Source organism: Octopus bimaculoides, chromosome 10, assembly GCF_046866305.1.
Source record: "Octopus bimaculoides isolate indiv1 chromosome 10, ASM4686630v1, whole genome shotgun sequence".
NCBI lineage: Eukaryota > Metazoa > Mollusca > Cephalopoda > Octopoda > Octopodidae > Octopus > Octopus bimaculoides.
In genome coordinates, this window is record NC_142937.1 from 40,891,589 (window position 1) to 40,916,588 (window position 25,000).

A 25,000-nucleotide genomic window follows, 5' to 3' on the forward strand; every position below is an offset into this window, starting at 1 on the left:
TTACGCAGAAATATGTGCATGATCATAAATCTCGAGATTTCTTTATAACTTTTCAACTACATCTTCCCCATTAGTGTAAAGAAGGTAACGGTTGGAAGATGTTGCAGAAAAATATTGTATAAGAAGACTCTGATTGCTATACTGAGAGAAGACAGAACAAAATGTAGGGTTGGATACTCTGGTATCAGCTCTGAAAACACCAAACACTTTCTAATGATCCTTAATGGGGATTTCACATATATAACACCATTATAGCTTCATCACAAAGACTAAGTTTCTTTGTGTTATGTCTCAAGCTACTGCTATCTAGCACCTTCGGATGATCTCTACTCAACCGCTACACAACTGCTACTCGACTGCTACTCAACAATCTACTACGGCCAGACTATCTCTATTTATATGTCTTGGGAGATCCTACTTCTTCACCTGGGGACGTCGACACAACACTTTGGAAAATACATGAGCCCTTATCAGTTATTATCAATGTACAAATCTCAAGTGCAAAACACATTGTAATACAGTTAAGGCCACACCAGAATGTTGAACAGACCACAAGGAAAGTGCTACTGCTTCTGCTGCCATCACAGTCACAAGAAACCTTTTGGTTAATTACCGAATTTTCACTCACCAACATTCTATTCTGTTCCTTGGCCCGCAGATGCTATTTCTTCTGTCTGCCACTTCTACTGTTAACATTTCTGAATTAACAAGCTGGTTACCATTTCTACTGAACCTTTATGCTCTCTCTCCTGTTGTGTCTCTCCTCCTGGGTCTACTTATCTCTCATCAATTCTACAGTGACTCCCTACCTATGTCCAATGCGAAACACTTTGCCAGTACAGTCCTTCCTCCACAAAATTACCACATTGTCCCTGCTAATGTTGATCCACATAGGTTCAAGCTGAACATTCTCCACACCCAGTTCATCAGTCTGCAAATATTATAAGGGCTACAGCTACTGCCCCCCTCTTTCCCCCTACTCCCTTTTTATTTAATGAAATATAAACAACTACAAAATCAATATTATTTGTTAATGTCACTGCTATCATATTACATTTAACAATAGCATTACTTGTACAGCTACAACAACCAATGGGCAGCAGCAACAGCAGCAACTGTAACAACAACAACAACAACAATAGCAATAATAACAACAATCTTACATTCACAGTGGAGGCGCAATGGCCCAGTGGTTAGGGCAGCGGAATCGCGGTCATAGGATTGCGGTTTCGATTCCCAGACCGGGCGTTGTGAGTGTTTATTGAGCGAAAACACCTAAAGCCCCACGAGGCTCCGGCAGGGGATGGTGGCAAACCCTGCTGTACTCTTTCACCACAACTTTCTCTCACTCTTACTTCCCGTTTCTGTTGTGCCTGTAATTCAAAGGGTCAGCCTTGTCACACTGTGTTACGCTAAATATCCCGGAGAACTACTACGTTAAGGGTACACGTGTCTGCGGAGTGCTCAGCCACTTGCACGTTAATTTCACGAGCAGGCTGTTCCGTTGGTCGGATCAACTGGAACCCTTGACGTCGTAAGCGACGGAGTGCCAAAAACAACATATATTTGTATTGAGTAGCTGTAAGTCATCACTATTTGTTTACTCTTATGTTGTTACTCATAGTAATAAATTGGTGGATCCTCAGGCAGCATTTATATTTTTAATGCTGTTGACACCACCTGATCAAAAGGTACTTCTCAAATGTCGAAAGCAGCTGATGATGGGAATACACATATGTTATGATCGTTTGGGACTTTCTTATATCTTAGTTTCATTATTTCGAGTTGTCCTTCATTCTGGTGAAGAGGAAGGCGTTTGTGGATTCATAATTTGTGGCGGTTATTTACATTGGTATTGTTTGATTTTTTTCATTGGTAATCTAATTAAGCTTAGATAAGGCTGAGATACTGGCATCCAGTTCTGGGGGTTCTCTTGCATATGTGTGTGTATAAACAGATATATATTTATATGTGTATGTATATATATATATATATATTGTATAAAAGATCGTGGGTAAAGCCAAAGTAATGCGAAATATTGAATGCAAGGTTAGTCTACATTAATTCACATATTTGTTTTCTTGTGATTTACCTTGCATTTACTTCACATTGTTTTGACCTTACGCACAATCTTTTATACAATATATTCTACACAATGCTTCATAGTAATTATTCCATATATATATATACAGAGCGATGGGGGAATTGGACAAAATAAAGTAAACACCTTGTTAAATGAGTGTTTTATTATTTAAGACAGAGGTGGTCCAGATTTGGGATCAATCACAACTTTAATACATCGAGGAATTGACTTGCACAGGCTCTTATTAGGGAAACTGTGAGCCAATCTAAAGTAAAATCTGCTTTAGCTCTTTCAGTGATGATACAATTGGGAAAAGGGTCCCCACTTGCCGCTCTAAAATGCACCATAAGTTTTTGATTTCCGGTGACTGTGGGGACCATTCAACGTTACCTACTTCAATTTTGCGCCATTTGTACCAATTTTGAATAACATTAGCCGCGTGAGTCGGCGCATTATCGTCCTAAAAGACTGCCATCATCAAGGAATAATGTTTGTACTATAAAATGGACATGAAAAACCAAAGTACACAGATAATTAAATTTGTCATGTAGAACGACTAAAGGGTTAATTGAAATCCGTGATACAGCAGCTCAAATCATCTCAGATTTATCTCAATGCTTGACGGTAGAGACCAAAAAGTCAAGTTTCAAGACTTCTTTGAATAGTCACCAGACATAAATTTTCCCCGAAATGGGAAGGAAAGGATGAATTAAGATTCATCAAAGAAGATAGCATTGTTCCGTTGAGTCATTGACCACTTCCAATAGCCTAGCCACCATTTTTTCGGTTGATGAGTATAGGAAAAGTTTAGCAACTGCAACCTTTGCATGGTATCCAACTATATAGACATCGCGACAAACGGTTTTGATTGACACGAGGTTGGCCTAGTAGTTGTGTAACTCGGATGTCAATTTTGCTACTGCAGTTTATGGCATTTAGACATTAATAAGTTCCACAATTCTACGATGTTTCTCTGTGAGCTTTGCCTTTCGTCAAGAATTATGCTTGCCAGGGTTGGTTTTAGTTTGGTTTTGGAATGCCAAAATTATTTTAGAAGCTGTAACTCTTGGAACATTAAAAAAAATTCAGCATTTTTGAATGACTGAAGTTCCAACCATCCGCGCCCCAACAATTTGTCTGCTTTGGAAATCAGATAGGACATGCATTTTCACTTATTTAAATCAAAATATCTGAAAGAGAAAAAAAAAGTGGCATATCATGAAATACGAGGCATATATAATGCATATAAAAACACATATAGAGACTAGAACATTTTGAGGTTGTCATATTGCCAAAAGAAAAGAAAATAAACATAAGTGGTATTTCCAGTACATATGCGTGTGTGATTGTCTGTTTGTGTCTATGTGTATCACATATATATATATATATATATATATATATATATATATATATATATATATATATATATATATAATGTATATAGACATACATGCGTATGTATATATTTGTTTGTATGTATGTATATATATATATACATATATGTGTATATATATGCATTCATATATATATATATATATATATATATATATATATATATATATATATTACGTATAACTACACGCACATACTATACATACAAATTTGCGTACATCAAATATGTAAGATTAAGTGATTTAAATAGATTTGACGCATTCATTATGAGATTATGTTCAGTCAACCATAGACCCATGTACACAAACAATATATATATATATATATATATATATATATATATATATACGTACACACACACACTTGTATATATATATATATGCATATATACTCATTACCTATCGCTAGTTGGCGTAAAATCAAATCCACCCACCGCATTTCCTATATTTGCCAAAATTTCAAATTTTTATTGAATTAAGTTACCTCTATAATATATGCTACATTTTTAAAAATTATATTTAGTCTATGAATTGCAAGGATAATCTTAGTTAATCAAAGTTTTATCCCTAAGTTGTACATCTGGGACTTTGCAATATTTGTATTTAGTATGCAGAACAATCTAAGGTACCCCTCCCCCTCAGCTAGAGCGCACGCACATACACACACACACACAAACACACACACATATTGCAAAGGAGAGAATTGTTTTTTTATATACTTGTTAATTAAATCAAAGCCGAGGCTTCGCTCGGTTGTAATCTTAGATTATGATTCTATAACGTACTTCAAGTACCCGCATATACGAGTATTCATACAAACAGCCACTCTTGTATACCAACTTATACAAGTATTGATAGAAACATAAATACACACACACACATGCATAACATGTGAATTTTCCGTTATTTTCGACGAGTATTCCAGTTGTTCAATCTACTTGTACATCTGGTTGAGAATCCCAGAGACAAAGGTACCCTTCGTGCAATCCCCATGAAAAATCAGCGCGATCGTGTTTGACAAGATGCCAACTGTTCGGTGCAGTTTTAGTCTACACTGTTTCTTTCACAAGATTTGGACCGACTCGAAGCTACAGACAAAAACATTTTCCCAGAAGCCATTCAGAGCGATCGAATTCAGGGGCTCATGTTTTTGCAGGTAACCTTTGGGTCACTCCGTCATCGCTGCAGTAACTGAGAACCCTGTATAAATGCAAGTGCACTTGTATATAGACGTGTGCACATTTCATTAGAAGCTGAAATTTCACAAAGCGTTACTCAGAGTTTCTCATTTTCAATTTCGACGATTATCTAATAATGGGACATATTTGAGAGTAGAGTGGAGATATCATGTTTTGATTGGATATATGTGAAACAGATGGATGAAACAGAAGATAAATTGGAAACAGAAGACAATATTATCGTTCGATACAGAAGTGAAAAGACGGAGAGGAGAATTTTCGTATTAAATCGTTATGCTTTATCAGCTAACCAAAACATATATTCTAAATTAATATATACAGAGCTTTCTGAAAGAAGGACTACTTTGGGAAAATATGCAATATTTTTCGTGCTGGGTACATACATCGATTCTTATACAAGAAATATAGGGATAACGTTTTTCCCCTTTTTCATCTGACCGAAAACAAAACTTTTTTTCACTCGTGTTGTAGTCAATTCCAATGAATTTGAACAATTTATTCAAAATTAGGGAAGAAGCGAGAGAAAATCTGAGAGGTGCATTCCAGAAGTTATTGTCCTAAATTATTGCAAATTTGAAATATCATTACAATACAACTAATATACTGACCTACCGGCACTTTTTGCAGATTAAAGGAGACGGCTGTAACAACACTTTGAACACATCCTACTAAACACTGCTTGTCACAGCTGACTAGTTTTCAGAATGCATTTAGGATGTGAAGACAACTTGGAAGCTCACTGTGCAATAAAATTTTGTGTTAAACTGCGTAAAAACGCTACAGAAACTTATGAAATGCTCCAGACTGCTAATGGACTAACTTGTAGGAGCTGGGCATCTTGTCACTGGCACAAGGAGTTCAAAGATTGTAGAGAAGAGGTGAGAGACAAGAGAGGTGCAGGAAGTAGAGGGACATCAGAACATAATCGCAATTTTCTGGATGAAGAACATTTATAAAGACAATAAGCATACAGTTTGGATTAGGCGTCGAAATTGTACACTGAATTATTCACGAAGATCTGAGCATGCGCAAAATTTGAGCGAATTTTATTCCCAGAGTGCAGAGAGACGAACGGAAGGAAAGACGCGTTGGTGACAGCAAGAAGATGGTTGAGTTCATTACCTCCAATCCCAGAGTACCTGAATCTCTCATGCCCTGTGAGAAAAGCTGGATCTACTCGTACGATTCAAACACCAAGAGACAGAGTGTTTAATGGAAGCATCCTAGCTCCTCCAGACCCAGACAGGTTCACCAGGAAGCTCAGGATGATCCACCTTTCCGACAGCAAGGGCATTATCTACATCTACTGGCTTCTCTCTGGTCAGAAGATCAACAACTGGTACTTTGTGAAGATTTTGTGGGATTTCAGGAAGAGATTCCCCTCGGATCAGCGGCACGTGCCCCAGAGCAATGTATCAGTCCCCAGATCCATTCTGGTAACCAACTACTTAACGAAGATAGAATCAAAACTGTCCCTCACCCTCCCTACAGTCCAGACCATGGTCCCTGTAACTTTTGCTTGTTCCCCAAGCTGAAAGAGGACCTCAGGGGAAAATCGTTTTGAAGAAAGCAGTGACAAACATCTTGAGCACCTTCACTCTGGAGGACTTCCATGGACCCTTCACGAAATGGCTGGAGTGCTACAACAAGTGCATTGAAATCAGAGGATCCTATTTTGAAGGAGTTTTGTACTTCTTTGAAATTAATAAATGTCTCCCATGAAAAAATCTCAAATTTTCTGAAATGCACTTTGTACAGTCAATTGCTTCCAAAGTTGAAGCTTTTCTGCTCAAATTATTTATTTACATTTATAGCCAAATCTTTCATGCACTTGAGTAGTAAAAGTCCACAAAAGCTTATATTTTCAGGCAAGCAAAGAAATTATCTAAGTCGTTGTCAGCACATTTAACATTTAAGCAATACAGTGGAAATATATAAGATATTACTGAAATGTAAGATGCAACTGTTTAGTTGGGGCCTAAATTCCAATGACAGAGAAGAATTATTTCTTTTGTTAGAATCCAGACAATGCATTATCGCAAGAACTCCAAAAAGAAAAGAGACTGACAAGCGCGCGAGCACGCATGTCTGCAACGTGATACTCACTCCGACTCCACCTAAACGCGCTGATACCAGCAATTGTGGTATCTATGGGCGACGGTCAGCAAAGTTAGAGTATACAGAACAGAGTGAAACATCAACTCAATCTTGGCCTAAGATTTCTCGCTCTACTATCATTTCCAGTTAAGAATTTAACATTCAGGTAATCACATACATACATACATACATACATACATACATACATACACATATAGAAACCGGCTCTTTCTCTATTAGCAAATCTTGAAATAAAACGGAACAATGACATACATACATACATACATACATACATACATACATACATACATACAAGCATACTTATGTGCAGAATGTTCAGGCAGTATAACATGGTTTTTGAAGTAATATTTAATGTAAAAAGCGCCCATAAATGTCACGTGTACTGATGTATTTGTTTATTTATGTGTTCTAGATTAATAAAGTTAAAAATATAAACGAAAGAAGAATGAAAATAGTAATTAATACCAGTTGAATTACTCCTAGATATCCAGAGGATCGAATATCAGGTTTTGGAGTATGTGTAGGTATTGTGCATGCGTATTTTTCTGTGTGTGAGAGAGTATGTACATATGTGTGTGTGTGTGTGTGTGTGTGTGTGTGTGTGTGTGTGTGTGTGTGTGTGTGTGTGTGCGTGTGTGTATATAGAGAAATGCAAAAACACAGAGAGGAGGTAGACATAGATAAAAGCACAAACACACACCATAACCAAAGAAAGAGAAAGAAAGATAGAAAGAAATATAGAAAGAAAGATAGAAAGACAGACAGACAGATAGATAGACAAACAGATAGATAGACAGACAGACAGACAGACAGACAGACAGACAGGCAGAAAGAGAGACAGGCAGACAGACAGACAGACAGACAGATAGATAGATAGATAGATAGATAGATAGATAGATAGATAGATAGATAGATAGATAGATTCTCAATACACGCTTCTATAGACAGGTGATATCAAGTTACTAAATCCATAAAAATAGACATCGTATTCCCTGAAATTCGAAGAATATGCGTTTCACACACAAACGAACTCTCTCTCTCTCTCTCTCTCTCTCTCTCTCTCTCTCTCTCTCTCTCTCTCTCTCTCTCTCTCTCTCGCTCGCTCTCTCTATCTCTCTCCATTTTGCCATTTCTCTCGCTTCCTCTGTGTGTATGCGTGTGTCTTTGTGGGTGTTTGTATACAAAAGCGTGAGTGTGTGAAGATTTTGAGATAGTTCTCCAGTTTATGACTGGTTTCTTAGTGCGAGAAGGATTTTGAAAAGCTCATCAGCGATGGCAGACTTTCAACTAGGTCAGGGATCGAAGCAGTGTAAAGATTCACTTCTTCTATCATAATGGCTCAAAACTATGAAATCTGAAGTTACCAAAGCAACACAGTCAATCCGATGAGAAAATGTCCCTCCTCTACATTTCATTCGTGGACGTCGATCTAACTTAGACACTACTCAAACTATATTCCAAACATGCAAACCCCTCGTCTCATTTCTCTCAGGGACAATCTCATCTTAAAACTCATCGTCTTAAATCTATCTCTACTGTCAAGGTTACACCTTATATTCCATCTTCCTTCTAAATGCTGATATCTGTATCCATCTTACTGTTGTGTCGACGTCCCCAAGCGAAGAAGTAGGATCGCCCAAGACATATAAATAGAGGTAGTCCAGCCGTGGTAGAGGAGTTGAGTAGCCGTCGTGTAGCGATTGAGTAGAGATCATCCGAAGGTGCTAGATAGCAGCAGCTTGAGACATAACACTTACCCTCCTGAATATTATCAACAGATTTCTAGTTTCTCAGAATCAAAGTATCTTTTACTCGCTCATCTAAGTTTATCTGAAATTTCCCAGCTATTTTGAGGGATCAACTCTATAAAGGTAAATGTTCTAGCTAGTTGTTCTTTCTCTTGTAAGGCCACATTATTTTACAAAGCTTCATTATTTTAAAGATATATTATTTTACAATGTTACAGTATTCTATACAATAGTATGTGATTTCAGGAATATTTGGCAGATATTTCTAGCAGCTCGAATGATGATACTGATGCTTCCTAGTTATTCAACTTGTTTTTTGTCCGTATTTTTCACATATCTCATATTAACTCCTCCTCCTCCCTCATATCATTGTCCTCAATGACTTCAATAAATAAGACTCTATTAGTTATCGAATTCTTCCCACATCAACGCCTCCGGCAATGAATCCCAATAATTTACCATTATGAAATGTCTGCATAAGTTAATATCGTCGCCTTCTGCATCTTGATCAACACATCAATCTTATACATTTTTTTAAAATTTCTTTCTTAGCTCCAAAATCAGCACTAAACTCTATTTTCATTCAATCGTGTGAGTGAAGCTTAATCGAGACAATCCATCTCACATATTCCAACAGCACAACACACTCCACAACCGAACCTTCTAGTTCAAACCAGCTACCAGACTGGAACTCCACCAGATTTATGTCAACTATTCCTGAACAACAAGGCAGTTCGTTTCTGTCCCACCTAAGACAGCTAAACAGAGGGCAGAAACCTCTTACGCGTGTCCCTTTATATTCCTTACACAACCAAATCCCATAATTCCCAAATGATTTATTCGCAGCTGTAATATAGCAGAAATACTTGCGAAAAATGTTATCTACAACATAAACACGAAGTCTCAATAATCACTAAATAGATGTTTAATCCCCAGTTAGCGTCTGCCAGACGGCCAACAGGGCAGTAAATATCTTTGTACATTGCATGTTCTGGAAGCATTCTTTCCTCTTTCTAAACAAACTTGTTTGACTACGTGGTGTTGCATTGAAAAACAGGCTTTCCGGTTTGTTCAACGGTATTTATCCACTTCACCTCGCCACCAGTTATACACAGTTGCCAAGTGTGAAAACTCTGGTTGCTTCAATCTAGCCCAAGACGGCGTCCGGTCCTACCCTTTATTATTCACATTATTCTGTCAAAAGTAATGCTTTTTAAACCACATCTTGTAGCTATGATATTTTGATGCGGTAACTGTTAATTTTTTTTAGAATGATATTGTAGGGTTGGTGCAAGAAGTCAGACCTGGCCAGTTTGAACATAAAACAGGCAGAATCTTTTGGCCGGATATGGCCAGTTTAAATGCTAAAGTGTTAAAACATTGCATTCTCCAGCTAACCGGCCCTATTCTCGCCAGATACTTTTAATGTCATCAAACTTGTCAAATTACCCCCCACCTCTCTCTCTCTCTCTCTCTCTCTCTCTCTCTCTCTCTCTCTATCTCTCTCTCTCTCTCTCTCTCTCTCTCTCCCTCGTTCTCTTTTTTACAAAGATTTAACCAAATATATTGAAACATGCTCATGACTCTCATTTTCAACAAGTATCGTCTGCTATCGATCGGTCACTATCACATTCAACGTATCAAAGATGATGGAAACAGCTGTATACAGTCTGGTGTCTCCTTCCCTTTAATATCTCAGTTCCCAGTAACCAACAGCACAGTTTCTACAGAACATGATCCACTGAAGAATTCTTTGGTGCTCTTATTTTATTATGACTAGCAGAACGTTTGCTGTAGGTCCAGATCTAAAGGAAAGAAATCTTTTTCTTTCTCTTTCTCTTTCTTCTCTGCGACCACTGGTACGGTTTCTGAAGACCGACTTCTGTCTACCTTTTTTTTTTCTCTTTTATAGCACTCGTTCACTCTAGTTCTTAAGAACTTAGGCAAAGGCTGTGGAGGCGCAATGGCCCAATGGTTAGGACAGCGGACTCGCGGTCGTAGGATCGCGGTTTCGATTCCCAGACCGGGCGTTGTGAGTGTTTATTGAGCGAAAACACCTAAAGCTCCACGAGGCTCCGGCAGGGGATGGTGGCGAACCCTATTATACTCTTTCACCACAACTTTCTCTCACTCTTTCTTCCTTTTTCTGTTGTACCTGTATTTCAAAGGGCCAGTCTTGTCACACTCTGTGTCACGCTGAATTTTCTCGAGAACTACGTTAAGGGTACACGTGTCTGTGGAGTGCTCAGCCACTTGCACGTTAATTTCACGAGCAGGTTGTTCCGTTGATCGGATCAACTGGAACCCTCGTCGTCGTAACCGACGGAGTGCCAACAACAAAGGCAAAGGCTATATAATTACACGTGATATACGCAAAACTTTTCACAAGAGGACCTATGTGCTATGCTTCGGTTGGAATATACTTCTCTATATAGATATAAAATCTGGGCATCACAGTTGATTTCACTTGTTGGTTTAAAGACTCATATCGCATTTTTTAGATCCTTCAAAGACATTATATCAATATGAGGGTTTTCCTAGTTTGATTCAGCATGATTACGATGACCTCAGCCTCATAAATAATGGAATGAGATGATGTATATTTGGTCTAAGTAATAAATGCTTTATTCTTTATATCTCTATTGTTCCACCCATCTACAGTTCTACCTGTTTATCTAATCATATTATTTCCCCGTATTTTTTGTTTTTCATCATTCCCTCATCATGACCATCATTATCAGTACAAATACACTTTACGGAATAAGTACATAAGGAATGGATACATGTTAATTCCCAGTCTGTTCTTAAACGAAAGAAAACGGCTTTTTGTTAAAGAACTCGTTCAAATTACTCGTTAAAGAACTCGTTCTTAAAAGAACTCGTTCTTTTAAGGCAAGACTAATACTTCAGTCGTAGGAAGACACTCCTAAATTGAAGATGCTCTCACTCAGCGGGAATAAAACCCAGGCAAACCAAATATGGCATACATCAAGAACAATGTTCGTTCTATATATAAACATAATATTCAAATTTCCGCATTATCTATTCATTACATAAATGTAAATTCGAAATAATCGACAAGGCAAACATACCCTTATTTTAGGTTAATTTTTTCTACCAAACTATCAAAGGTAATATGCTCTAAATTGGAACGCCAACAGACTGGGGTACAGACTAGATGCTGAATCAAAGACATTGATGAAGTTAACCTAGATTTTGTTGTGGGGTCACTCATAGCTATATGCAGCAGTTCAAGCATTTTTGACCCTAGGTAGTAGCATTCAAGTGTCTCTAGAAGATGAACAAATGAAATATATCTAATCACACTAGTACAGCATCTTGACAGGTATGAAAGTAATACACATGCAAACTTTCACCCTATTACATCAATTATTCTCGAAGCTATTGTGATCTACATATTGCTGCTCGTAATCAGAATTGTCATTTTGAGAAAAACGCATAAAACGCTGGAAATGGTTGATTTTACAACAATGCCCAACTACATAAGGATAATATCCACATTTTAGTGAAATATCTGCAGTTTTGCAATGTCCAATTAGGCCCAGAGGCATATCCTTTGCTATTTTTATGAGATCTTGCTATCTGAAATCTGAGGTATTAGTCTTGCCTTACTGAAATATGCTTAGATTCAGTTTTAATGTTTTGAGTACTTTATGTGGTTAGAAGTTCCTCTGAAGAGGTGACCCATGTTTTAGCTATATATAAATACTTACAAACACATACATATACATATATATATGCATATATATATATATATATATATATATATATATATATATATATATATATATATATATATATAAATTTATATATATTATATATATATATATATATAAATTTATATATATTATATATTATATATATATATATATATATATATATATATAAATTTGCGGCTGAAGATAGCTTTATACTGTCAATTATACACTGATGTAACAACTATAAAGCTTGAAACACGTGTACCGCAGAATCCTTTGTGAGTTGTTTTTATTTCTACATTTACAATTTATATATATATATATATATATATATATATATATATATATATATATATGCGAAACGCTTAGTTTTAGAATGGTGGCAGCTGATGAAGGAAATGTTCTCTATGTGGCCTGTGTGTTTTCTGTACTCTGTTTATCATTTTGTCCACGTTTTTTTGCAACGTCCTGTACCCAGATATGCATCTATATATACATGTAGATGTAGGTATGTACATACATGTACGTATATATGCATATACTCATATATTATTTGTGTGTGTGTGTGTGTGTGTGTGTGTGTGTGTGTGTGTGTGTACTCACATATACAACACACACATATACACACGCACGCGCAGTCACAAAGGTTGTTGAATTGAATGTTTTGCACACTCAACAGCGCTACCCCTAATGTTTGCCAAAACTAGCACCACCCAAAAATATAACACGCTACATAGCCACAGCCACCCCAGTACCCTGTACTCCATACGCAACTACCGAAAACTTAGCACCTCCTCTAAAATTACTGCCATTATCATCACTATCAACAACAGCAGTAAACCTGCTTTTTAGGACCAGAGCCAGCCTCCGTTTCTGTGTCTGCTTGGGTGTGTGTGTATACTCGCGCGTACGTAGACACACACACACACACACACACACATATACACACGATTACACACATGCACCCGGGTAAGGTGATACCCTAAACACGAGCGATATCCATTGTAATTAGCAGCTGTCAGCTTTTAGCATCTTACTTAACAATTATATCACAGTTTTAGCTCTGTTACCAACTTAAGTGGTGGTGGTGGTGGTTCGGCGGCGGCGGCAGTCGTGGTTCGGCAGCGGTGGCGGCGGCGGTGGCGGCGGCGGTGGTGGCGGCGGTAGCGGCGGCGGCGGTGGTGGTTCGGCGGCGGCGGCGGCGGCGGCGGTGGCGGTGGTACTAATGCTGGTGTTTGCGATTGTAGTGGTGGTAGCAGTGGTGGTGGAAACAGTAGTATTAGCTATCGTAGTAGTTTGCACCGTGGTGCTGCTGGTAGTGTTGGTGGCGGCGACGGTGGTAGCTGTGGAGGAGGTGGTGGTGGTGGTGGTGGAGGTAGTCATAGTGGTGATTGTGGTGGTGTTTGTTGTTATTGTTGGTTGTGGCTGTCGGTGGTTGTCATATTCGAAAGTACTGTTTGCGGTTGTTGGTAGTGGTTTTGGTGGTTTGTTGGTGTGACGGAGGGAAAGCTGATGGTAGCGGTGTTAGAAGTGATGGAGGTAGTGGACTACTAAAGGCTGTGGTTTGAGAGAAGAGAAGTTGAAGCGGTAGTGTGAGCAGTGGTGGGGTGACTGTGGGGTGGAAGCATGTATAGATGTATTAGAATGTAAGGGAATGTCCGCTCATTTTTTTTTATATGCAAGTCAATAGGGAAGGGAGTACCCATGATCGCTTTCAGAGCCTTCGAAACAAAACGGAAGAGGGGGAGGGATTATGAAACCAGATACTCGAACAATTTGGACTCCGCCATTTATGAATAGCAGAAACACGTGTCGGGAATTAAATCTAACGTGAATTTAATGCGAAATGTGAAGAATATTGTAATAAACAAGGTTTGAAGATGTATAATTCTCCATTCTTTTTCAGTGTGGGGGGTAGGTGTGCGTGGGGTTTGGAGGGGGTGCGTATGTGTGAATATGTGCGTGAAAATTTGGGTTAGTTAAAATATGTTTATGATATATTTCAATTGCTGAAAGACAAAATCCCTGCAATTACCGTGGAGAAAATTTCCTCTTATGGTAAAAGATGTAAAAACACCATATCTGTCCATTATCGCCATCTATTAGGATTCCCAAACAGTGATGCTTCTAGCTCCTTAGAAACATCAATGTCTAAGAATCCTTAGCCTCATACTAATACGAAGAGGCATTGCTGGTCCGTGGTTAACTCTACAGGCATAGCAGTGTAACTGTTAAGCCTATCCAAAATGCGTCGGAAATGACAAGATTGTTTTCAAAGTACATGTTCAGTGTTCTCCAAACGTTGGATATTAAATATGCCGAGTAGATTCTGTCTTTTTGGGGATCAATCCTTCAATAGAGGCCATCACGAAGATCGCCCGTGATCTTCTTTTGACTTCCTTTTCCAGTGAGGGAAAAGGATATTGTGATGGTCATGTATAACGATAGAGGTTTTACACTGAAAGAGCCCACGTCAACATTTCCAAGCGCTGTTTTACAGGAAAAGGTAAATATAGAGAGCGAAATGCATCCTCAGTAAATTTGCAGAATGTTAGGTGAGGTGGAGAAGGGGAACGAAATTGTCATGGCAGAATGAGTCTGGCAGAAAACCAGAGATCGGAAAAGTGAGGGGAAACTTGGTTTACGTAGTACAGGCCCTTAATAGCAAGGATTGTCCAAAAGCTGTTCGGAACCTTAATTGGTCCTATGTGTCTATCGTTTTTCGAGGCCTATAGCACACACACACACACATACACACGTGTGTGTGTGTGTGTGTGTACCATATATTTATGCTGTTCCACTCTCTTCCACATTCTCACACCCTGCTGTTTGTGTGTTTGTTTTACGATGTCGCTCATTCTTTGAGCTTACGGCGAAATAGAATTAACAAAATACATCCAGTGTTCACTTAAGCAATATTATTTTATATGTGTGGTCTGCAGTTATTTATGAAATAGATTAGTGTGTACGAGAGCATTACGCTAAACTTTTCTATCTAATTTTTCACACTCGACATTTTCCTGTCCTCTGTTACTTTGTCTCACATTTCGGGGATTCATATCAATTACGTACTTAGTGTTTATGAGTACATATATCAGTCTGCAGTGTGTAGAGCAGTGCTACTCAAAAAGTGTGGTCCGAGGACCGGTGCCGATCCGCGAGCCATCAGCTGCCGGTACGCAGCCAGTTTCCAGAAAAGAAAGAAACATAAAATGCTTATAAAATGCTTATAAAACGTTTATGTAATATCATATTATTTGTTTACAAAATAAATATAAGATTTTAAAAATTGTCAACTTTTATTGTATTCTTTAGATATATTGTTTCCGGTATAAATTAATATTACTAAGAAATATTACCGGTCCCTGGCACATTGGAAAAAAAAAAAAGAAACTGCCGGTACGCCACGTCATATAATTTGAGAAGCACTGGTGTAAAGTATATAGTCAAGGTCAGTATGTATATGCACACCTGTGTGTATGTGTGTGTATGCCTGAAGCACGGTTATTCATGTAAGTATGTATGTATATCACATAAGCGATGATGTATAGAGAGTTGATAGCAGTTTGCACATGCATACCAATGCCTATATCTTCGGTGTGCGTGTGTGTGTGTGTGTGTGCGTATGCAGGTGTGTGTATACAGTGAGATTTATACAAGCGCCAACAATTTGTATATAAATGTGTGCATCTGTAAGAGCATGTATATATATGTATGCACGATGAAATATTGACAGTTGATGCCAATGATAGCTTGCTGTACACACTACTGTTATCAAGATTGACTGCGAGAATCACTGAAAGAGATTTACTGTCTTATTACCGGCGGTACTGATATCATTTCAACCACACCAGTTCATGGTGTATTCCCAGCTGGGAATATACAATACGCTATACACCCAAAAGGTCACAAACACACATACGCACATCCTTGCATAAATGGATTTCCCGTACAATTATTAAATTTTGCTGCCTTCGTGCGCTCACAAACATAAGTATATACTCACATACAAGCACATGTGTGTGTATATATATATATATATATATATATATATATATATATATATATATATATATATATATATATATATATATATATATATATATATATATATATATATATGTATATATGTGTATGTATATACTAGGGTGGGTGGAAAGTAACTAGGTATTAGAAATTGCTTATAGAGTTTTTAGTATCACTGAAGTCATGGTGAAAACATTTTTTAAACAGATAACACTAATGGGGATTTCTTTTCGTCTCATTTCTTATTTCTTACTTTCCAGATGGCCGTTCGCTTGACTGTTCAGGAGCTAGCTAAGATAGCAGCACGCTATGAATTGTGGGATTCCATTGTTTTGGTTCAGAGCTAATGACAACAGGCTCCGTGAACACAGCAAGAACTGGCTGTTCAACTACATCCCAATCAGTGAAGAACGTGGTAACAATGCAGGAAATATTTAATCGCAGCCCGCAAAAATCAACATCTCAAGCAGCTCGTGAAAATGGACTAACAAGGCACACTATACGTACGGTGTTGCATAAAGAATTGAATTTTCGTCCGTGGAACCCCATTGCGTGCAGGGGCTAAAACCTGAAAACTGTGACCGCAGAAGTCCAGAAGTCCAGAACTCCAAGAAGTCCAGATCTCATTCCATGTGGTTTTTACCTGTGAGATTACACAAAAGAGGAGGTGAACAAGAGGAAACATCGCACACTGTAGGAATTGAAGACAAGGATTCAAGAGGTCCTCAATGATATCCCAGACGACGTCCTTCAGAAGACTGTTCATTCTATTCCTGGCCGTTTGATAAAACTGGTTGACGCTACCGGTGCTTACGTTGAAATATGAAGTTTTATTTTCAGTTTCCCATGTAATAAAGAACAAATATCATTTGTTGCAGTGAATTTGTAAAAGGGATATAGATTATATAACCAATTTTTAATGCCCACTTACTCTTCACCCACTCTGTATATATTCTTTTATTTGTTCCAGTCGCTTGACTGCGGCCATGCTGGAGCACCGCCGACCCCAGGACTTATTCTTTGTATACTTATTTTATAAGTCACTTTTGCTGAACCGGTAAGTTGCGGGGGCATAAACACACCAACATCGATTGTCAAGCGATGGTAGGGAGACAAACACAGGCACAAGGCCACACATATAAATACACACACACACAAACACACGTATATATACGATAGGCTTCTTTCAGTTTCCGTCTACCAAATCCACTCACAAAGCTTTGGTCGGACCGTGACTACAGCAGAAGACACTTGCTCAAAGTGCCATGGAATGGGACTAAACGCTGAAGCAAGCTTTTTACCACACAGCCACAACTGATATACGTATATAGATGCATAGATACATATACACATATCTATATACACATATTTATATAATAATGTACGTTTGTATGTAAACCTTTATCTGTCTATATAAACGTATGTCGGTATACGTGTGAATGTGTGTGTAAATATTTATGTTCATTCTACTTGTCTAATGAGGTTCACTTGTGATTGTATATTATTTGTGCATACATACACAGTGACAGTGTCCGTGTGTGCATGTGCCGACGTATGTGCTATAGGCATATGTGTGTGTACGAACGAACGTACGTTTTTTTGCATGCATACATATATAAATGTGTGTATACACACACATATTATAAGAACACATTCAAACTACGCATATATGTGTGCTCGTGTGTGGTATATATGCGTATATATACCACATATGTGCTTATAAGTACGAATATATAAGTATATGCACGTCTGTCTGTATACATATATGTATGTATGTGTATATATATGTGTGTACCCATACATTCCTATGTATCTGTACGTATGTATGCGTGTGTGTGAGTATATAAATGTATCAAATAGGCTTTAGTTTCTAATGAGATATATAAACACTATTATATGAGCACTGTTTCTTTGTTTGCAAATATAAACACTAATCCGCGCGCACGTGATTGTGTGTGTGTGCTTGTGTGTGTACATATATATATATGTATGTATATATATATATATAATAAAAGAAGGAAAATGCCCGCACTTTACATAATTTTAATACATGTTTTAATACATTTCTTAATGTAAGGCGGTGAGCTGGCAGAAACATTAGCATGCCGGGCGTAATACTGAGCGGTAATTCGTCTGTCTTTATCTGAGTTCAAATTCCACCGGGCTTGACTTTGCCTTTTATCCTTTCGGGGTCGATAAATAAAAGGCAGCGAGCTGGCAGAAACGTTAGCACGTCGAGCGAAATGCTTAGCGGTATTTCGTCTGTCTTTATCTGAGTTCAAATTCCGCCGAGCTTGACTTTGCCTTTTATCCTTTCGGGGTCGATAAACTAAGTACCAGTTACGTACTAGGGTCAATCTAATCGATTGGTCCCCTCCCCCAAAATTTTGGGCCTTGTGTCTTGAGTAGAAAAGAATATATTTTATACTGTTTGTCGATCGGTTTCGCTTTCACTAATCATGACATTGAAATTATTGTAATTTCGTATTTTTTCTGAAGAAGATTTTAGTCCATGTTGCGTGTGGAGAAGTTTGTGAATGAATGATTCAACAAGTAGAAAATCTAAGGGGAGGTAATTAGTGATCGTTATTATTGAGGACGGGGGAGGTAATTGCTCATCTTTCGGGGAGGGGATAAATAAATATATACACACTGAAAGTTAAAGTAGTGAGATAAAATATGTACAGTGGTGAGTATGTGATCATGAATGAAATTATATACTGAAATCAAAGTTGGTTATGCGTTCATATTTAGACGTGCTCTGTATTTTTCGATGAACAAATTTTCTTTATTTAAACGTTCTTGTATAGAAATTGTTTCTTTGCGCATGTAGATGGGGAAAACTATGTGTTCATTGGAATCTGTCTCTATTGCGGGAGCCGGATCTGTTCCTTATGTAGTGTGGTACTCCGTCTCAGTGTCATACTTGTCTGTTCTATATAGTTATGTCCACAACCTGAACAAGTTATAACATAAATTAAATTCTCGGAAGCACAAGTAAAGTTGGCTTTAATTGTGAACCTCTCTCCTTGTTTGAATAGGAATTCTGAGCTTTCCATTACGTTGGGGCATGTTCCACAATTTGGGCGCCCACATTTTTTAACCGTTGGTTTCGTGGTTGCTGTGTAAAGCATCTTTTCACTGATTTGTGTTGCTTTTTGCATTTGAAGAATTTGTCTTTTCAGAATGCTGTTTATTTTTGGATCTCTAGTAATCAAAGGTATATTTTGTACAATTGTTTCTAGGGTTGTGAGTTGATATATACAGTAGAGTTTTGAGATGAGATGTGGTGTTACGTTTTGTTGCCCTTGATGTTTTAATGTCTAATTTCTTAGCACGTTTAATTCCATCGTCTATAAGTGAGGGTGGATATTGTCTTTCAGTTTGTGTTGTTCTGAGGTTTTGAAGACAAAGGTCCCGAGTATTTCTATCAGACACTATTCTGTAAATCCTTTTTGCTAAATTAAAGGGGATATTTCTTTTGACGTCTTTCGAGAGGCATGAACTAAACAGGAGATATTGCGTCGAGTACGTTGGTTTATGATAAATGTCATATATATGTGTGCATGTAATGTGCGCGTGTGGTGTGTGCGTATGTGTATGTCTTTGTGTCTGTTTGTTCTCTACCACCATTTGACAACCGCTGTTGGTGTGTTTACGTCCTCGTAACTTAGCAGTTCAGCGAAAGAACCAATAGAGTAAGTACCATGTATATATATATATATATATATATATATATACAGTAAATAAAAAAAGCGAAGAACAAACGCAAAAAACAACAGCGCGAGCGCGAGGACGTGGTACATGTAAAGTATTAGCAGACGCTCAGAGCAGGTAAGAAAGGTGGTTTTACGTTTCGAGCAAAGCTCTTCTTCAGAAACAGGAGACAGATGAATGTTCATGTACTGCTTGGCGCTGATATTACGGTTATATATATATATATATATATATATATATATATATATATATATATATATATATATATATATATATATATATATATACATAGAGAGATACATACATACATACATACATACATACATACATCCATCCATGCAGTACATAGGCACACACATACCTCATAGATATGATGGGGTCGTAGGAACCCCGTTGTAACAGGCGCTGTTTCTTGGGCATTTTAAACTTGACGGAACACAACCATTTCTGTGTTTGAGCACTGACTATCTCTTCGAAGGAGCAAGCGTGCGTATAAGTGAGAGGGGAAGATAGGAAGAGAAAGGGGGACGAGAAAGAAAGGAATAGATGAGGAAAGAGTGACAGAAGAATCTACGTTGTAAGAATGAAAAGCGAATTTGATTTCGGCTGAAATCAAACCCAGAATGCGAGATATTCTATACGACATCTAAGAAGTCTGGCAATTTACCGCTTTACTCACGCACGCACGCATCTTTAAAACAAGTTGACTGAGCCCCGCATTACTTAGTTTTCCAGGCACCCGTATGCTCAGATGTTCATAGTCGGAATGACAAAATGTAAAGAATTTTGAAGTCAAAATCAAGTGAACATATTTGGTCAATTGGTCAATTGGTCAATTCAGGTCACGTTGAGAATTTGTCTTGAGCTGTATCAGTAGTTGATTGTATTTTATGCTCCACGTGGTAAAGGTGGAAAGTATATGTGCGTAACATAGGCGGTGAGCTGTAGGAAACTGAATTATTTTCTGGGCCTACAGACCAAACACTTTTTAGATTGCAAGCCTGGGTGTATTATAAGTATGAGATCACCAGCAGAGATGATCTGTGGTCATGTGACTTTGGATTCTATACTGCTCATGGTTCAGAGAGTGAGGAGGTGCAGAAGATTATTTCCTATGTGTAACAAGTGTATATGTATGTGCATATATATATATATATATATATATATATATATATATATATATATATGTGTGTGTGTGTGTGTGTGTGTGTGTGTGTGTGTATGTATGTATGTATGTATGTGTGTGTGTATGTATATTGTTTGAAGGCACATAAATATGTTTATGTATAAACACATACATAAATGTCTATACATATATGAGTATGTACGTACGTATGTATGTATGTATGTGCGTGAGTGTATATATATATGAATGGTGTATATTGGTGTTTTATGTGACTATGAGTACATATTTGTATGGAAGATTGTGTACTTGTGAGTATACAGGAGTGGTAGAGTACGTGAAAGTATCAATTGGCATTAATGCAAGCATTTGTGTTTAAGTGTGTATACATGTATTTCTTTATGTAGGGTGTGTGTGTGTGTGTGTGTGTGTGTGTGTGTGTGTGTGTGTGTGTGTGTGTGTGTGTGTGTGTGTGTGTGTGTGTGTAGGAGAGAGAGAGAATGTATGAGCGCGTGTATATATGTACGAGAGTGAGTATGTGAATATATATATATACGAATGTGTGAACGTGTGAGTATAGGTGTTTCTATGCAAGTGTGTGTTTGTGCGGGTGTGTGTGCGTGTAAAGACGTCACTGTATACCATCAATGGATGTATTGTGCAATTGATGGGTGTGCAGCTTTGTATAGGTACGTTAGAATTTAGCCAGAAATATGGGGCACTAAGGTAATATAACTGGGTTAACTGTGGTGGGTGGAGTGACGGACGTTGGGTGCTCGGGCAAACGTTGATGTAAAAATATGATGAGAGAGAGGACTAGGATCCACACGGAGTAGTGTTAGTGAAATAAGTTAATGTAATGAAGTAAGACAGAAAGGAAGAGAGAGTAAGAGAGAGAGAGAGAGAGAGAGAGAGAGAGATAGAGAGAGAGAAATATAGATGGGTGAGTATACTATGGGATGTGGAGTGAGATTGGATTAAAGACAAAAAACACTATTGTTTATCATACTAATGAGTAACGGTTTGTTTTCAGAAGATTCAGAAAGGAGATTTATACACAAACACACACACACACACACACACACTCTCTCTCTCTCTCTCTCTCTCTCTCTCTCTCTCTCTCTCTCTCTCTCTCTCTCTTCATATCTGAGAGTGTGTGTGCGTGCGCGCGCGCGAATTATCTTGTATGTTATTAAATAATACCATTATTCGTCTTGTTCAAAAACATGCCGCTGGCCACACAGTTATTTCTATTAGTTCATTTCCGTTTCATTTATGCAAATTTCTTAAGCCAGTAAAGTGTTTTCATTTTCTGTATTTATATATATATATATATATATATATATATATATATATATATATATATATATATATTTCTCAGTGTCTCGTCAGCTGAACATAAAATAGGACAAGAAACAGTGTCACGTGTCCACAGCTGTCCTCTTGCCTTTATACAACCTGTCTTGTTTTCTTAATGACACATCAATGTTGGAGAGTTCTTGACTCTTGAGATTATCTTCTAATTTGGATTTGACACCGATTAGCACCAAGTGATTAATCTACTCACTCTCTGGAAGCTGAGATGATCTCAATAAATCATGAATTTATCTTGAATGGTATTTAAGATACCATTATTTGTCTTATTGTTCAAATATATGTCATTGGTCACACTGAGGTCTTTCTCTCGATATACGTGTGTAAGAGTGTGTGTAAGAGAGAAAGAGAGAGAGAGAGAGAGAGTGCGTGTGTGTGTGTGTCTGTGTGTGTGTGTGTGTGATATAAATACAACACAGCCACCCTATAAAACAATTTGGATTGCTAGATATGAATGAGAGGGTTTCTCTAAAAGATAAACAAATGGACAAAGAAATAATGGAATTCGTAGACGTATTTAATGGTGTACAACTGGATACCAGCACGTTTGTATCCTTAAAACTTCCTCTTAAGTTCGCTCTGGACAGTGATGTCAAAAAAATGTGTGTATTCTATCTGATATTAAAACACACTTTACAAAAATGAGCTGGAAATCATACTATGACCACAACCAGCTGGACAATTATAATACTCCAGAGAATAACTGTTCTGTCCATACGTTGTATAATAAATTGCATAAACCATTTTAGATGAGTAGGATTTGTCCCGCCAGCTTACCCTTCAACGACGGAAAATACGGCTGTTATTGCTCTGCTGGACATCGGTCACTGAAAAACCCATAGTAGGGTGAAATCGCGTGATCTGGCAGTTCCGGCGGCCGTAGCAGACGATTCCCGTCAGTCAGCGATATAATTTCGAGTGCTTCAATTACACCACTAGTCCTTAAGAGAGATTATCTCAAGGTAAATTACGCATTATTGTGTGTTCTAACAAATCCCCCACGTTAAGTTGGGAATCAGGATTAATCTCTATTTGCCTTTTCTACAGATTCTTCAGTGGGCTTTGCTCCTGGCGTGATCTTGTGAACTCCACCCACGTAAAATCAACAGTTACTTCCCTCCGATCCGACAATCTCAGTCCGCCCTCTACCCTGGCGCAAAACCATCCACTCTTTAAAGTTCTTCACTCGAAGTCGACCTTCTGCAATTTCCTCCCAACACATATCTTTCCTTTAGTCGTTGCTACAGTGGAACGTTAAACTCTAATTATCTCAACAGGCCAGACCTATAAAATGTTAACCACATTGATCTCAACCAGTTCCTGTGAAGACCATTGGACACTAACTCAACGAACTAAATCAGTAAACTCACAGAATCACTCACAATGATTCGCATGCGTACACGCGCACACACGCTCGCGCACACACATCCATAGGAGATATGCATGCATACTTCGATATATACACCCTACTAAAAATTCAGGGATAGTTTTTGTTGTCTCAAGCTACTGCTATCTAGCACCTTCGAATGATCTCTACTCAACCGCTACACAACTGCTACTCGACTGCTACTCAACACTCCTACCGCGGCCAGACTACCTCTATTTATATGTCTTGGGCAATCCTACTTCTTCGCCTGGGGGCGTCGACACAACAGTTTTTTTCTCGCCTCGAGTTCAGTGGAGCATAGTGTGGAGATATTAGTCGTGCTACTTACAAGCACTGCTTAATGGTCGGGTATGTTGTGTTACTGCTTACTAGTGGTATTAGTGTAATTATTAGTAGTGAAGTGTTGTAGTTTGAACTGATAGTGTGCAATGGTATAATTAGTTAAATGGTGTAATGACAAAGGTGCGTTGGAGTGGTGACAACGTTTGGTAGTGACAGTGATGTTATTTTGTTGTTAGTTGTACAGTTTAGTGAGGCTGTGATATGCGGTAGTAGAGTGTGGTATTTGTGCTGGTGGTAGTATTAGTATGTTGTAGTAGTGTACGAACAGGTGGTGGAATGAAATTTGAAACACTATATGGGAGTGTAACAGACCAGCATCCCATCCAGGTGGGGAACCTATACGCCAATGAAACCGGGAAACCGTCCCTTATGAGTCAGGCATGGCTCGAGAAGGAACAAACACACACATATGTATATAGGCGCGGGCGTGGCTGTGTGGTAAGAAGTTTGCTTCCCAACCACATGGTTCTGAGTTCAGTCCCACTGCGGGAAACCTTGGGAAGATGTCTTCTACTGTTGCCTCGGTCCAACCTAAACCTTGTGAATAGAATTGGTTGACGGAAACTGAAAGAAGCCCATCGTACACATACATATGTGTGTGTGTCTTTGTGTTTGTTTATCCACCCCCACCCCACCGCTTGACAACTGATGCTGGTATGTTTATGTGTCCGTAACATAGCGGTACGGCAAAGAGGGACTCATAGATTAAGCACTAGGCTTTTAAGAAATAAGTATTGGGTCGATTCATTTGCTTACAAAATTTTCCAGGGCGG

The 25,000-nt window shown here is 38.2% G+C and overlaps 1 long non-coding RNA gene across 6 annotated transcripts in view; it reads right to left on the reverse strand.

Annotated features, from left to right (window-relative positions):
- LOC128248895 (uncharacterized) overlaps positions 1–25,000 on the reverse strand; it is a 201,687-nt gene that overhangs the window by 1,302 nt on the left and 175,385 nt on the right. For all 6 annotated transcript variants that reach the window (XR_016243398.1, XR_016243399.1, XR_016243401.1 and 3 more), the window contains one exon: positions 1–3,273. This exon is cut by the window's left edge and continues 1,302 nt beyond it. This is a non-coding gene — a long non-coding RNA (uncharacterized LOC128248895). The remainder of the gene's footprint in view (positions 3,274–25,000) is intronic.